We start from the raw sequence: 12316 nt of genomic DNA, 5'->3' as shown, positions 1-12316 counted from the left end.
CAAAAATATTTTATTCTTGATTTCTACTGCGATCCGGAAAGTAAATGCAGAGCACAAATAGTGAGTCGAAATTTCCTTGGTCATCTCATTACTTATGTTTTAATAATTTCTACTTAAAAATTATAAACGTAAATGCATTCGAAAATAATAAATAAAAAATGTTTCCTTACTAAATGTTATAAGTAAGGTTATAAGCTTCTTGGAAAATAAAAGGAGCAGAAAGTAGTTTATCTTTAAAAATAGGGTGGTCACTAACTATGAAAATCATGAAAGACAGAGATTTTTTTAAGTCTGGTAAACCCCAGGAAATGACTGAATTTATTTTTAAACCAAGAATATGTCTAGCTTTTTCTAAAAAAAACCTATCCAATTATTTTAAATATTACTTGTAATTATAAAATTTCAATTAAGCTGGATTGGAAACTATTAAAAATTTATAATGCTCCACACTGATTGTTTTCATTGTTTACTTTAAAATTGTGAACTTTGTAAATCCCGTAATTTATGCGAAGTGTCTCATTGTCCCGAAATTCAGATGGAATAAGTCTTAAAATATTTTTCATAAGTTTAGCTAGTCCTAAAATTTCAAGACGTCCATCCCTCTGTCAATTTTTATGGCGACTAGAGGCAACCTCATTTAAGAATAAAACCGTAATCATTAGCAAATTTCAAAGTTAAACGTTTAAAATTTAAAAAATTAAAATTTTAAATATCAATTCTTTAAACTTAAATAGTTCTCAATTGCAAGTATTTCAAAATTATCATTTTAATATTAATAAGTGACTGTGGAAAGTTTCGTCATTTAAAAATTCAAAATGATGTGTTCAAAATGATACGATTTCAAATCAAAACTTTCAAAAAATTGCATGATTTCAAATTAAACTAGTTCAAAATTGAACTTTTTAAAATGGAAGAATCATTAGTTGAATAGTTTTTTATATTGTGGACCGTGAAATTGTCAGGGTTTTAAAATTTCAATGTTTAACAACCCAATATCAGTTGTTTTAATTAGTAGATTTTTATTGTGGAATTAAAATTGAAATCTTATAATTTCGAAAAATGTAAAGCACAATGTGTCATATATTAAATTTAAAATTATTCAACCGCAGGAGTTTCAGTATAAGGCACTTTTTAATTTCACGATTCTATTATAAAAATTATCCAGTTAAAAAATCTGGAATTGTTAAATTTTTAACACATAGTTTATCTGGGTAAATTTGGAATGTTGTCAGTTTTTAATTATTTCTTGTGAACGTTTTTTATGTTTTTTTAAAATTCGAAATCTTATATATTCTGGGTTGAAAAATCTATCCAATCACTTTATGAACTTAAATTATAAAATTGCTATATATTATTAAAGCGTTATTATATAAATTTGTATTCGTATAAATATTGAATTTGAGAATATAAAGTGTTTACTCTTTCAAGTCAGGCCTGCCCAGAGAGGGGAAATCGACTCAAAGACGACATGTTCCGATTTCCCCGCCACGTCCCTCTATTCGGCGCTAAAGGCTTGGGGTGGTGATCGATCTCATGAAGTCGAATCAATAAAAGTCACTGGAAATAAAACAAATCCTACCTGGCAATTGAGCAGTTTCGACAAAATTTTCCCTCTGGGCAGGCCTGCCCAGGCACAATTGCTCAGCATGGTTTACTTCCATTTTCAACGCTTCGAGTTTCTATTTCCAATTTTCTTGAATTGTTAGATTTCGATGACCGAGAAAAAGTTCTTGCATACCGAGAATTTTTCACTTAGATTTTAGAAGTTGACCTAAAAATTGTAAAATGAGTAAACATATTTACGATTAAACTTGTTCATTAATTCAGAAAAGCCAAACGAAAATGGATGAGAGTGGCTCTGAGAAAAAATTCTGCTAAAACTTGATGATCAGTATTATCCGTAAATTCTAAATGTAAGGATTTTAAAAACCATAGATCATCAGAGTATTTAAAGTTCAGTATAACAAAGTAACAAACTACCTCTATATCGAAGATTTTTCCGGTACGAAGTAGCTCGATAGTACCACAATGCCTTCAGAAAGGAAAGTTTGGAAAGGAAACTAAATTTTGCATACATATGTGTCTATTTTTTCTAGCAGATACGTTATCAACCCGTAGATTGAAAGCAAATAGATCACGCCGAACGAGCAATTGTCGAGCTGTTATCCTCAAGTGGGGTAAAATACGAAGGCTGTGTTATATTTTTCACACTAAGCACCGTGGTTTAATGATACTGGGAAAAGGTTTTCGGATCACCATTTCAAAAAGCGCGACGCATTCTGTTGCAGCCGAGCGAGAAGGCTTTTCTTGATCGGAAGCGCGGATATTCCGTCGGCGTTTGAGAATGTGATAATTTATGTGCATACATTTATAGATGATAGGTATATTTATAAATTAAGAGAGTGCGGTTTGTCCGAAGTGTAGATAAGAAATCGAAATGAATGAGAGCGAGGGAATGGAGCGGGGGGGTGGGGGGGGGGGTAAAGTGTAAAAGAAACTCATATACACACGCACTAGCTAAGGATCACTGCCAATATATGTAATTAAGAATTTTAGGGTAATAACTATTATTATTAATTTTTATTCTAATTATTATCACTATTAATACTACTATATTATTACTGCTACATTTTAATTATGCACACTCTAGGTTTTTAGGCGTGGGTGTATCGTTCATCGGCGGCCACAAGCGAAAATTGCCGCTGACACCGAAATTTGTAAATAATTAGAGAAATTATTTGAAAGTCCCTGCGCCTTGCGTACGTGTGATGGAGTCGCCTCGTAAGTTACTGGGTCTATAGTAAACATAGTAAATAATATGTATAGTAGCGTGCTGCCCCCTGTCTTTATACAGATACTCGTTCTCTTCGTTTCTATCGCCGCAAGCTTCCCGGCCTATTCAGAGGGAAGGAAACTTAAAAAAACTGGGTGGCCGCTAGACCGGAAAACCGAGAAATAATCGGGATTTTTTTTTAATATCGATAAATCACAGTAAATTTACTTTCATGCTTTTTCATCTTTCAGTCTCGATTTTTAATTGTTCATTTTCAAATTAAAAATTTTTTAATACAGGCTGGAAGGCTTGAACATTTAAAAACTTGTGGTGTTTGGCATTACAAATTTTGATGGTAAAATGTTTCAAGTAGATTGAATTAGAAATTGAGCTATTGGAAATTAAAGCATAATTATTGGAACACACGAAAAAGTTCGAGGTAAAAATTTAAAGAAATTATGGTTCTTTTAACCAGAATTCAAGTTAGAACAAGTGTGTCATATTTCGTAAATTTCAATTTCATAATTAAAATAAAAGTGGCGTTATTTAAATGTTCGAATATTAGATATTTTATCATTTTGAATGTTTAATTTGGAGTTAATGTGTAATTGGGATCTCCTTAAAATTAAAACTATTCAATTTCAAAGGTTTCCTTTATTTGTATACATACACTCGTATATTATTGAACCCTTGAACCTCAAACTGCTGAATTTTAAATGGCGAATTCCGAAAAGTTCTTTTTTATTATTAAAATTTGCAATTTTTCTTAATTATTTTAAAGTAAAAAATTTGCAGCTTTAAAAGCTTAAATTTTGTACTTCAAATGATCGGAAAAAAATTTGGAAATTATAAAAAGCGAAACCGGGAATTTTTTCTTGTACTTTAGCGGCCACCTGGAAGAAATGTAAAGAACGGGCATGTTTCGGCGACACTGTTATCGCATCATGAGGTCAGAAACATTGGATAAAACTCTCACTGCCAAAATTGCACTGCCAATCGCCTTTTGCGCAGCACACTCGATAAATATTTTGCCTTCTCCCTTCTGAGATGCAACCAATCGTCGCTTCCTCCCCCTTAGATTCATATTTCTTTTGCGATCAAAGTACAAATCATTTTCTTCGTCACTGTCAATTGGCACTGCCAGGGATTTCTTGCTACTAAAATGCTGCCAATATGTTGTCCAGCTACATGAAACCTTATTAATCGTTGTTATTTCATATGGCAAGAAAAACCACTTAATTAATAATAAATTTGAATGAGTTATAACATGGAATCTTGATTTTTTGATATTTCGGATCAAACTTTTCTGGTGCCATACATTCAAGCTTTGCATATTCACGATGCGTACGATCGACCTTTATGACAAGTAAATACTGAAAATGTGTAAATAATGTATCAGTGTATCACGAATATAATTATTAATTGGCTTTAAAAATAATAAACTTTTAATTTAATGTTTAAGATTGGTTGAAAGCCTAAGCTCAAAATTCACATTTACGTAATAATAATAATAATAAAATTTAAATAATAATAATAATAATTAATAATAAGAAGAAAGCATCCAGAGGTGAGTGTTGTCACCTGATATATTAATTTTAACTAAATGAGATCCCATTAAAAATATTCGCGCAAACTTTAGAGGACTGTGAATGCAATACCATTCATTATATCATATTATCTTTTATATAAGTAATTTAGCTATATTTAAATGAAATAGGTCGTTTCGTACGCCGAAAGCTTGGAAGTTAATTATTTAGCATCAACATTTTCGTTCATATGTTTATCGTTCATTTATCCTTTCCTTCATCACAATTCGTGGCAGGGCCAAAATCGACCGCCCATCTTGTCTTTCTTTCATATATAAATGTTTAATTTTCAGAGAAATTAATAAAACTCTATATTTGTAATGAAAAATAATTGTTTTAAAGATTAAAATGATTCTCTTCAAATCAATTCAGAAAATCCATTCCAATTATTCTGCTCTAAATCCACGTGGGACCAATTTTTTATAGCAATAAAAACACCAAGTTGATTTTGGTTTGACAAAATTATTATGATGAGCGTTCGATTATTTAGTCATGCTTGATCTCGGGGAGGAAAATTTTTCATAGGCCCTCGAATAGTTCAAGTTTCAACCATTTATGTCAGACGCGTAACTAATTTACTATAATCACTGCGATATCGAATTCGTGACAGAAGGCAGATATGAAATTTGTGAGGATCTCGATTCTCCGTAGGTATAGACTGAAAAGAATAATTTTATATGTTAGAAAATTGTATCATGTTCTTCAGTCTACGACTGTGTGATGTAACTGCGTGTAGACTTGTATTTTCTTGAAATAATCGCCGTCTTTGTTTCGGTCAAGCTAACGATTCCCACTCCAAGATTATTCTAAGGTAATTAAGATTCGCTCCTCATAAATTTCGTCTCGGGTCATGGTCTCCTACGGAGATTCGAGACGATCATTTTCAAGACTGTCGTATATCAATGCTCTAACAGATTCATTGCGTTGTATACTTAATAACTGCTGGTCAAAGTATTTCTATCGTTTATAAAAATCGATTGACATGACGCAAAACTTGATAAAGTTTGTAGAAAAATGTTTAAGTAAGGGTATTCGCTTTGAGTATGTAATGTGTTAATAGAAGGAACTGCAAATATTTCGATGGCAAAGATTTTAACCTAGGATTGAGGTAAACCGCTATGTTTTCCATGTATCTATTGTTCGAAATATGATGAATTTTTGTCTGCAATTCGTTCACTTCACAACCCTCGCAATTCTTGATTTGTCCTTTCGTCAAATGATTGAATGATTCGCATTAATTATCTCGTTGGCTTTTTTTTTATCAAAAATCATTTTGATTAATTTTTTATTTAGTTTTAAGACAACTGAAATTATTGAGACAATTACATTTTTTTCACCTATTCGATCCCTCCTAATCGTATTTAATTTATAATTTCGACGTGGGTAAGAGAGGGAATGTGTTCGAAAATCGATTGTCCTTGTTACAAGTTTATTTTGCGAGAACTGACCTCAAAGCTCAATCCACACTGGAATTCAAAACTTAACGATCGAGATTAGAGACCGATTAAGTTTTTTACAGAATGAGTTCAAACGGTTCGTATCGATTAGTGATATTTAGAATCATAAAGTGATTTGTCGATATTGAACTGTCCAGAAACGTTAAGTTATGACGTAAGCCCGCAACTAAATCTCATTCTTGGGCAAAGAGGTCCGTACATTTTTTTAATCGGATTTTTTTGTACATTTTATATACCACATTTACCATTGTACGAAATATATAAGAAATATATTATCTGTAAATATGTTGTTCGATAGATTTATTTCGCTAAAACCAATAAAATTTCATTTTAGTCCTGTAAAAGCTTATTTACCTCACTTGTGTATCTTACAAAATATATCAGTTTTTGTATAACAATATACCCAGCTACACTATTTGGAACCAAGAACGTTGTGAATTGGAATGTATGTATTCATAGGCATTCAGGCAACGCGACTGCCGGCGTTCAGAAGAATTTGGAACGAAATCTTTAACTGGCGTCCAAGGCCTTGGTTTATTTAGGCACTCAGAAGAGTACTTAACCAATCTTCTAAACGCCTGGCTCGTTTTAGGCAATTAAAGGAAACCAACCATATAGTATAAAAATACACATTAAATGGCTATCTGACATTTCAATCATTATTAGTAATAAATAAATGAATAATGAATTGAATAACCACTGAATAAAAAATCAATTATTATAATTAAATAACAATTATTCATTATTTATAAAAATGGCAAGAAATCACGCACTTGAAATTATTAGATAATTGTCCATTTTTAAGTAAATAGCTAAGTAAATCATTTAACATGCATAATTGGAACTCTGAAATATGAACACACCTTTTTCCCGGAGTTTAATCAATTTTACAATCAAAATTTTTAAATTGTACGAGCCAAATAGTAAATACGGGTTGTTTACGTTGTAATTCTGTTTACTAAATTCCACAAAAATGCGTCCAGAGTTAAAATTCTGCATGTTCACAGATAGCACAATAATTTGCAACAAACTTGCCTAAAGTTTCCAGTGCAAGGTTCGAAAGTTAACACCGCAAGGTTCAGGCAAGTTTTCCGTAAGTAAGACGTCTTACGGAATCCTTGCGAGGCAAACTTGAGGGAGACTTGCGTCGTAAGTTTGCGGGAAGCTTGCGAGGCAAACTTTAAGAAAACTTGCAACATGAGGTCGGGAGAAGCTTGTGAGCTGAACTTACAGAAATTTTTCATAGCAATATTTAAGTAATTTTCAGGGAGTGCCCTGTGTATGGAAAAGGTCTCCAAAAATTTTGATAAGTACTATGACTTTTTTAAGGTGAAACGGTAACTTGCTCCGAATTAATTCATCAAAACCAATCGCAAAATAATGCATAAATTTAAATTTTGTTTTTTGCATTGTCAACAATAAACTGAAATATATGGCTGGCTTCTCTTAAAAATAAATTTTTTTAAAAATTTTTATTCAACAAAATCTTACATTATCTTATTACGAAAATTTTCGATGCTCAAAATCGGAGATGCCCCCAATGCGGAAAGTAATAATGAACATGATACAGTGAAACTCTTCTATAGCGCCTATTTTGGGGCTGGCGATGGGTGGGAGCTAACTCATACTAGCCTGCTCAGCTTTTGTTTATTAAATGTGTATTGGTCTATTTATTATAAGGCGGGCTTCTCTCTACGACACTTCTCGTTTCCCGATTTCTCCTTCGTTCGCTGGTCCTCACTCTTTGTCTCATCTCACGAACACGCATATGTGGCCGTCTACGCCTACTGCGCAATGATCCCAACTTTGGCATGTTAAGCTACTGCGCTTGCCCGGTGCAGCGACTTTCATTGGTTTGCTGTTGGTGCATGATTCAAACCGGCATGATTAACAATTATTGAAATTAAAATAGATTATGATTGTAAATTGTCCATTAATATCATAAATAACGTAATTTTGTGATGTAAGGTTAGAAAAAAATACCAATTTTTATATTTGGTAAACAATAGCACGTTTTGTTTCAATTCAAAAGATGAATTTGTATTTCATTGGCAAAGGTTTTTCAAGAGCAAAAATGTTTATTTGACGAGTCGGAGTTTTATTATCAGCAATGATGATTTTTTTCCTTTTTTCTCATTATGAGCTTCATTATTTGGCTTCTCTGAATTAGAAATACCTGTTCTGAGCTGAAAACGTTATTTTCAGGTATTTAACTAGTATTATTGTTTTTTGCACGGGCAATTTTTACATGTAATTGTGTGAATATTTATTCATATTATATTAAATATCAGAAATATATTTATTTACAAATTCGTGGGTCAATTTCCTTTGCTTTGAATTGCGCGCCAAAAGCGACAAATGAGGGCCACTGCACCGGGCAAGCGCAGTAGCTTAACATGCCAAATTTGGGATCACTGCTACTGCGCCGAACGCGGCTTGACGCAGGAGAGAGGGTTATCTGACACTTCTCGTTCGCTTCCCCTACAGACCCGAAAACGAGAAGTTTCGTAGAGTCTATTGTATAAATAAAATGAAAGTGATTATATCGACCAATTTATCTCTTGGTAGGTTTAGGTAAAAAAGTTTTTTTTCTGCCAAAAAACTCGAAAAATAATACAAAAATTGCACTTTTGTTTATTAAATATATACTGGTACTTTTTTATAAGGCGGGCTTCTCTCTTAATTAACTTATACTCGAAACTACACTTTTAATATTAATGAAATGAAAGTGATTGTTTCGAACGATTAATTTCTTGGTAGATTTCAGTAAAAAGTTTTTTTTTTCTTCCAGAAAACTTGAAAAATGATACAGAAATCGCACTTTTGTTTTTTAAAATGTTTATTGGCATACTTTTTTACAAGACGGCCCCTCTCAAAATTAAATTATGTTTGAAAAGACAATTTTAATATAAATAAAATGAAAGTGATTATATTGACCAATTTATCTTTTGGTAGGTTTCAGTAAAAAAAGTTTCTTTTTCTGCCAAAAAACTAATAAAATAATACAAAAATTGGAAATTTGTTTATAGAATGTACATTGGTATACTTTGTAACAAAGCGGTCCTCTTTCGAAATCAAATTATATTCGAAAGTACACTTTTATAAATAAAATGGAAGTGATTATATCGAACAATTTATCCCTTGGTAGGTTTCGGTAAAGAAATTTGTTCTTCTGCAAAAAAACTCGAAAAAAATACAAAAATTGCACCGCTGTTTCTTAAATGTTTATAATTAAGAGTTTCCCTTATTTCTACAATTAAATTTGTTTACGAAGTTAAGTAAGAATGTCTACCCGATGACTCTTCTTTTTTTCTATTCACATTTACATAAAATATTAATTATTTAAATAATTTTAATTAAAAAACTAAAAGTTAACTTTTTTCTAAGAGCCAGTTTGTTTGCGAAGTCCAACTAAGAGTGTCTATCCGATGACTAAGAATGTCTATACGATGACTCTTTTCTCTGTTGCTTTGCAAATTTACAAGAAATATTAAGTATTTAAAGAATTTTAATTAAAAACTTCATAGTTTTCCCTTTTTTCTACAAGTCAATTTTTTACGGAGTCAACTAAGAATGTCTATACGATGACTCTTTTCTATGTTTCTTTGCAAATTTACAAGAACTATTAAGTATTTAAAGAATTTAAATTTAAAAATGATGAATTTGCCCTTTTTTCCACAAGTACATTTTTTACGATGTCTACTAAGAATGTCTATACGATAACTCTTTTTTATATTACTTTGGAAATTTACGAGATTTATTAATTGTTTAAACAATTTTAATTAATAAATTCAGCGTTTGGCCTTTATCTTATGAGTCAATTTGTTTTTTGGAAAAATTTGTCAAGTGGGCCACTTTTTTTATGGGTTGTGATTTTTCTTCGGGAATGCGTGATAAGCTAGAGTTTTACATAGATGAAATGGGCCTAAAACATTTTTGCAAAATTTTCATTTTTTGAGTCGTCATTGTTATTTAACTTTTTTAGCATTGTTCTCGTAATTAATTTTTCTCTTCCGATCGGCACAAACTATCGCCATAATTTTTTTGCGTGTTTCATTAAATATGTTCATTCTATAAAATAAAAATCATTTTACCATTGTTGCATAAATATTGCTGAAATTAGCAACAATTTTTATAAACGTCAAGTAAGAATGCCTATACGATGACTCTTTTCTAGGTTGCTTTGCAAATTTACAAAACTATTAAGTATTTAAAGAATTTTAATTAAAAAATTCAGAGCTTGCCCTTTTTTCTACAAGTCATTTTTTTACGGAGTCAACTAAGAATCTATCGGATGAATCGTTTCTATGTTGCTTTGTAAATTTACAAGAACTATTATTTATTTCAAGAATTTGAATTTAAAAATAAGAGTTCAAACTTTTTTCTACGAGTTAATTTTTTTACGAAGTCAAGTAAGAATGCTTATACAATGCCCCTTTTTTATGCTGCATTCAAAGTTACAATAACTATTAAATATTTACACAATTTCAATTTTAAAATTAAGAGTTTGGCCTTTATTCTACGAGTCAATTTGTGTTCGAAATCAACTAGGAAGGTCCATTCGATGACTCTTTTCTATGTTGCTTTGTAAATTTACGAGAATTATTAATTATTGAAACAATTTAAATTAAAAAATTAAGAGTTTTGTTTTCTTTTTACGAGTAGGATCCATTTTTTAACATAATTAACCAAGAATACCTTTTCGATGATTTTTTTTCTCTGATGCTTTGAAAATTCACAATGATTAATTATTTAAAAAATGTTTATCAACATATTTATAATTTGGCTATTTTCCAAGTAAGAGTCATAATTTGTTTACGGAATGAACTAAGAATGTCTTTCGATGATCATTTCCCACCATACTTTGAAAATTTATAATAGTTATTAATCATTTAAACAATATTCATAAACATATTGAGAGTAAGGGTATTTTTCAATTAATAAACACAATTTGTTTACGAAGTTAACTAAGATTGTTTTTGCGATGAATCTTTCGTATGTTATTTGTTAAAGGGCACCGCACTAAATGTATGGGAAAATGGCTTTCGGTGGATTTAGCTGAAACAGTTTTAGCGCTATGTGGCGCTAAGCGTTCAAGATCAGTGAATAAAACGAATTACAACAGATTTTGTTACAAAAGCGATGTCAACATAGAAATCACGGTTCAGATCGTCGTCTGTCATATTTTCGCCTACACCGTTGACTCATATAGCGCGCTTCTCAAAACGATCAAACGCTAAGCGCCCAAGATTTGAACTTGACTAAGTAATTACTTTTTTAAAGGCAGAAATGGTATCCAAAGTAATATTAGTAACTAGTGCGCACATCGATAATAACAGTGTACCCTTCGCCAGAGGCCCGAAAGCTAAGCGCCCATGATCAGCGAATAGAACCAATCCTAGTAGCTTTAGCGACATAAGCGATGTCTGTATACGAAACACGCATCAAGAAGTGGTCAGTAACATGTTTAGCCAAACCAATGACAATATAAGTCAACACCGTTGACTCATATAGCGCGCTTCTCAGAACGGGCAAACGCTAAGCGCAGAAGATTTGAACTTGACTAAGACATCACTTTTTCAAAGGCCTCTCACAAAAGAAATGGCAGACCTGATGAACGATTGTCACTTTTTAAAGCAAAAAGCGAACGTCTTCAGAATGAGCGACGAACTGAAATTGGGTCTAATGACTTAAAAAAAAAGTTGAAACCTCGGCATTCACTATATATATATAAAACTGAAGGGCCTATGACAAAGCCACCGAACGCGTCCTCGGGTTGCGGATAGAGGGTTCCTGGACCAAGGGTTTCTGCTGAATATGGCAACAAAAATAAATAGGCAGTCGCGGACAATTGTCCAGGGGTGGTCCCGAAGGAATTAACCCCCAAGCGGAGGTGTGAAAACCGTGCCGAAAGCTGAATGGCACCTGGTTGAGGTGTCTAGAACGGTGACTCTGGGATACCGGACGACCTCTCAGAGTACGCCGCCTTATCCTTGCATGCGGGGCTCTACAAGGATGGACGAACCCCTTTCCCTAGCTTCTCGTGACCTTTGGGTGGACGGAGCAACTGAATCACGACTTGCTAGACTGCTATGATGCGAGTGTGGCCCGTGAACGGGGTTACATGGCACGGCTGCATGCTCTGTGGTGCGAGAAACACCCTGAGCTATCGCACTTTTCGCAGCAACGTCTGCGAAACCATGCTGAACTACTCCGAAAAAGGGGCTATGTAAGCGGAACGCCTACTCTACCACAGCTAAAACAAGCCGGCAACAAAGAAAGAGAGGCCACACTAAGACCAACCGCGGGCAGGCATCCAATAGATGAAGAACGATGCTTTACGACCCGGAGAAACATCAACACCAAGGTTTCTTTCAAGCCTAAAGCTCTGGCTGAAGTGGATGACGAGCTTCGTGGACATTTTTCCGGTGAATCCGATCTCTGGGCTATCAATTATTGTGTGTATAATGCAGCGAGAGCTTTGGCCGATGCGAACCGTA

The 12316-nt window shown here is 32.9% G+C and overlaps 1 long non-coding RNA gene across 1 annotated transcript in view; it reads left to right on the top strand.

Annotated features, from left to right (window-relative positions):
- The first annotated feature begins 2501 nt into the window (after nt 1-2501).
- LOC117176217 overlaps nt 2502-12316 on the top strand; it is a 72401-nt gene continuing 62586 nt past the window's right edge. The window contains exon 1 of the long non-coding RNA XR_004467591.1: nt 2502-5467. This is a non-coding gene — a long non-coding RNA (uncharacterized LOC117176217). The remainder of the gene's footprint in view (nt 5468-12316) is intronic.

This window comes from Belonocnema kinseyi, chromosome 7 (assembly GCF_010883055.1).
Source record: "Belonocnema kinseyi isolate 2016_QV_RU_SX_M_011 chromosome 7, B_treatae_v1, whole genome shotgun sequence".
Classification (NCBI taxonomy): Eukaryota; Metazoa; Arthropoda; class Insecta; order Hymenoptera; family Cynipidae; genus Belonocnema; species Belonocnema kinseyi.
The sequence above is the reverse complement of the archived record's forward strand: the minus strand, read 5'-3'. Positions and strand labels throughout refer to the sequence as shown.